The sequence below is a fragment of the Babylonia areolata genome, chromosome 29, assembly GCF_041734735.1.
Source record: "Babylonia areolata isolate BAREFJ2019XMU chromosome 29, ASM4173473v1, whole genome shotgun sequence".
NCBI lineage: Eukaryota > Metazoa > Mollusca > Gastropoda > Neogastropoda > Buccinidae > Babylonia > Babylonia areolata.
Window position 1 is genome coordinate 26,870,251 of NC_134904.1, and position 4,853 is coordinate 26,875,103.

Genomic DNA, 4,853 nt, shown 5'->3' on the forward strand with positions numbered 1-4,853 from the left:
ATGGGGAAGAATTACTTAAACTCCAACTTCCAGGAAAGTCTCGTTTAATCAGTCAATCTGTGTGGAGCTACATGTTGGACGGACTCACAAGCATGCATCTTTCCACACACACACGCGCGCGCGCGCGCGCACACACACACACACACACACACACACACACATACACGCATCCTTGGTCCATCTGTTGAACAATGTGAATACGTTCCATGAGTTCAGACAGAACAGGATTTTTCAAGAAATCAGCTGTTTTGTTAGTTAGTTGGTTATGTATGTATTTGTGGATTTATTTTTCTACGAAATTTATTTATTTATTCATTTATTTATCAAATATCTATATTCTACCCATTTATTCATCTATTTTCTGTCTTTCTTAATTAATGTATTAGCTACTTACTCTTTGATTTATTTTTCATCAGCATATATAACGTTAGTACAGTGTTTGATTCACGAGAGAAGCATCACATGGCTCATAGTACTCTTTTTTTCTGTAATCATTCATTCATTTCATCTCATTTTTCATTTGCACACACAGAACGATATTACCCGTTTCTGTTCACAAGAGAAACATCGTAAATTTCACATTATTCACTTGACAGTTATAAAATGAGCCTCAAGTTTACCATAATTCGGCCACCAGACTCCATGAAATGAAACAAACAAACAAACAAACAAGCGCCCCCCTACCCCCCACCACCAACCCCCGAAGAAAAAAGAAAAGGTGTGTGGGGGGTGGGGTCGGGGGGGGGGGGGTGGGGGGGGGGGGGGACAATAATGTCAGTTCACAAAACAGTTAATAGTGCCGTCAACATGATCGCGTTTGATTTTATTATCTCACAAAATTGATGGAAACGATCGTTTGTTAAGTTACAGAAGAGGACGAAGAAGAAAATGACGAAAAAGATGAAGACAAGAGAAAAAATAAAATAAAATAAAAGAAGAGGTGAAAGGCAGCCAACTCCACACCACCACCACGACGGCCTTCAGATAGGTGTAAGAATGAGTGAAGAAAGGGAGAAAGGAAGGAAATGGCTGGACGGGCATTCTTTACCTAATTTTCTGATTTTCCACGGTCTGCTGCACACGACACGTGGTCTCACGAACGATCAGCGCCAGTGCTGAACACTGTGCACATGTTGCCCGCTACTGCAGCATAGCAGACGACCACGGGCATCCGTGCCTGGCTTCACTGGTTCATGTGGTGCTGCTTGCCGCTTGCTGGCTGTGATGTGGTGTGATGTGATGTGGTGTCATGTGATGTGATGTGATGTGATGTGATGTGATGTGATGTGATGTGATGTGATGTGGTGTCATGTGATGTGATGTGATGTGGTGTGATGTGATGTGGTGTGATGTGGCGTGAAGTGATGTGGTGTGATGTGGCGTGAAGTGATGTGATGTGGTGTGAAGTGATGTGATGTGATGTGGTGTGAAGTGATGTGGTGTGATGTGGTGTGAAGTGATGTTATGTGATGTGATGTGATGTGATGTGATGTGATGTGAAGTGATGTGATGTGATGTGATGTAATGTGATGTGATGTTGCAAGCAAGGGCCAGCAATACACACACACACACACACACACACACACACACACACACACACATACACACACACACAAGACTAGGAAAAAAATAAAGAAATGAAAGCAAACGTAGGAAACGAATAAAAGAAAGAAAAATTAGAAAAGGGATGAAAAAAAGAAAGGAAGAAGGTATATGAAAAGAAAGAAAGAAAGAAAGAAAGAGAACATGATGATACAAAGAGAAATAAAACGGATAAAGGAAGACAAAAAAGGAAAACACTACAGGAAAAAAGAATAAAGGAAATAAAGCAAAAAACGAAAGAATTTAAAAAAATATTTTTTTAAAGGAAGAGAGAGAGGAGGGGGGAGAGGGAGAGAGACAGACAGAGAGAGAGAGAACAAAGGGGAGAAAGAAAGAAAGGATGGAAGAAAGAAAAAAGAAACCAAGAGAGAATGAAAGCAAGAAAGAAAGGAAAGAAGCGACAGAGCACCGTTCTCTTAATCTTCAATTTCCATTGTCCTAAAAATAGAAAGACACCAAAACAGCAAAAATAAAGAAAAAATTGAACGAAAGAAAGAGACAAAGAAAGAAAGAAAGAACCTGAGCCACTATGCAATGCTTAGCAGTATTAGAAAGAAAGAAAAGAAAAAGAAAAGAACCCTGGCCATCCAGTGATGGCCTAGAGGTAACACGTCCGCATACTACAAAGCAAGAGAATCTGAGCACACTGGTTCGAGTCGCCAGTATTTTCTCCCCCTCCACTAGACCTTGAGTGGTGGTCTGGACGCCAGTCATTCGGATGAGACGATAAACCGAGGTCCTGTGCAGCATGCACTTAGTGCACGTAAAAGAACCCACGGCAACAAAAGAGTTGTCCCTGGCAAAACTCTGTAGTAAAATCCACTTCGATGGGAAAAACAAATAAAACTGCATGCAGGAAAAAATACACCAAAAAAAGAAAAAGGGTGGCGCTCTCAGTGTAGCGACGCGCTTTCCCGTTATCAAGATTCGAACCCGGGACCCTCAGATTGAAAGTCCAACGCTTTAACCACTCGACTATTGCGCCCGTCTCTGTCTACTCAATATGCCTCGTTCCGTCTGTCTTTCCTTCCCTTCTCTCCATCTCTCCCCCTCTACTTTTTTGTCTAGCTCCTTGTATTTCAGTCATTACAAACAAGCGCGCGCGTGCACATATATATTTTTTTTCTCAGTTGTTTATTTCTTCGTATTTTATTGCGCAGGAATGAAGGAAAGAAGAAAAAGGAGGAAGGAGGAAACAAGGGAAGGAAGAGTGTGTGTGTATAAATACAAACAGGCTGGCAGTGCAAATATATTAAAGATATTTTTTTCTAGCACTGGAACTTTCCTTTCAAGACATGTGGCTGGATTTCCGAGGAGGGTATCGGAAAGCTAGCATCATTATGTCAACAGAATGACGCGAGCTGTGAAGTATTTCACTGATCACCAGCCAAACTGAACCATAGACATTGATATATACAGTACATAATATATATCTCAGTGAGCTGAACACGAACGACAGCTCGCACGCTTAGTCACACGTAGTTTCGGGGCGCCCTCTCACAGGGTAGAACTATCCATTCAGCTCAGTGGGTAGAACCCACTCTGTGTTCTTTTCTTGGACTGACGGTTTTGTAAAACGGCTTTGTTTTTGTTCAAGGTTAGGCGCCCGTGTCTCGATGGCACATTTCCTGTGGTGGTCTCCCGCAAACTGGGGTACGTACGTGTGACTTCAGCTGTTTCCTAGGTTGTAAAACCGGTTCCTTCCCTTTTATTCCTCCGTGAGTGCTTCTTCTACCTATATGCAGTTAGTTAGAACTTTTTTTTATGCCCCCTCCCCCCTCCTACCCCCACCTCTATCTCTCCCCCCCTTCCTTTAACACCTGGAAGTGACTTTTTGCAGAACTATAGGTCAGTACACTACAAAGTGGCGGACAGAACAATGGCGGGCGGAAGTGGTCGCATCTGACAATACAAGCCAGGGTTGTTTGTCTGTTCGAGTCGCTCCGTTGAGTTCACCATTCTTTCTTCCTTCTTTCTTCCTTTGCATGAAGTGTCTTCTTCGGAGGAATCTTCTTGTTCAGGAGATTTTATTTTATCTTATTTTATTATATATATATATATATTTTTTTTTTTTTTTTTTTTTTTTTTTTTTTTTTTAGGGAAAAAAGGGCTTTTTCAGGAGACGTGGGACAAATGAATAAATGGATTAGAACCACTAGCATAGTAACTTTCGACAACAATTTTTCATATTTGAAAAAGTTTCTATAAAATTTTCTTCAGATAGAAAGAAACCACTTCTTCTTCTTCTTCTTGTCCCTTGGCCCTGTGAAGAGCTGTCAAGGTGTCACAAGATTCCTCCAGTTTTGTCGTCTGCGTGTCAAAGCCAGTGGGTCTCTGTAAAAAAAAAAAAAGTTCCCCATCCACTCTGCAATGTTTTCAGTCCATCGGTGTGTGTGTGTGTTTTGTGTGTGTGTGTGTGTGTGTGTGTGTGTGTGTGTGTGTGTGTGTGTGTGTGTGTGTGTGTGTGTGTGTGTGTGTTGAGTTTTGAGTTGAGTTTATTTATTCCCATTAACTCTTTTTAGTCATAGAGAAACAATTAATGAAACATGACAATAACAGGATGACGGCCACAGAGGAAGAGCGAAGACATTTTAAACAGGAGAAACAAAAGGGGGAACAAAATAAAATGAAATAAAATAAAAGGCCAAATGTAATCATCAGTCTGATACAATGCAATAGGAATAGCGAAAGCAGTACTCCATAGAGAAATGAACAGATCACAACTTGGATTTACAATACGGCTCTATATCTGACTAGTTGAGCCTGAACTGGGAAATGAGGGGTTAGTTGGAGCATAGCAATAACAGTGACATGGTGTAACAAAATAAAATACACAATAATTTGTTATTTTAGCACCCATTTGCCAGTAATACTGGAATTGGTTTGATATAAACAGGAGAGAAAAAGACATAAAAAAAATATGATCATGAAATTACAAATGGGTTTGTACAGGATGCAATGTCAAGATTAACACAAGTCATTGTTCTAATTCCCATTCAACAAGCACAGTTAAGGCATAGTGGTAAAAATCCAGACTGAGTTTGAGTTTGAGTTTGTTTATTCCCATGAACTCTTTTGAGTCATAGAGAAACAAGGAAACATGACAATAACAGCATGACGGCCACAGAGGAAGACCGAAGATAATTTAAAAAGAAGAAACAAAAGGGGGGATAATACAAATGGGGGAAAATAAAATGATATAAAAGGCCAAATGTAATCATCAGTCTGGTACAATGCAATAGAATTGGACA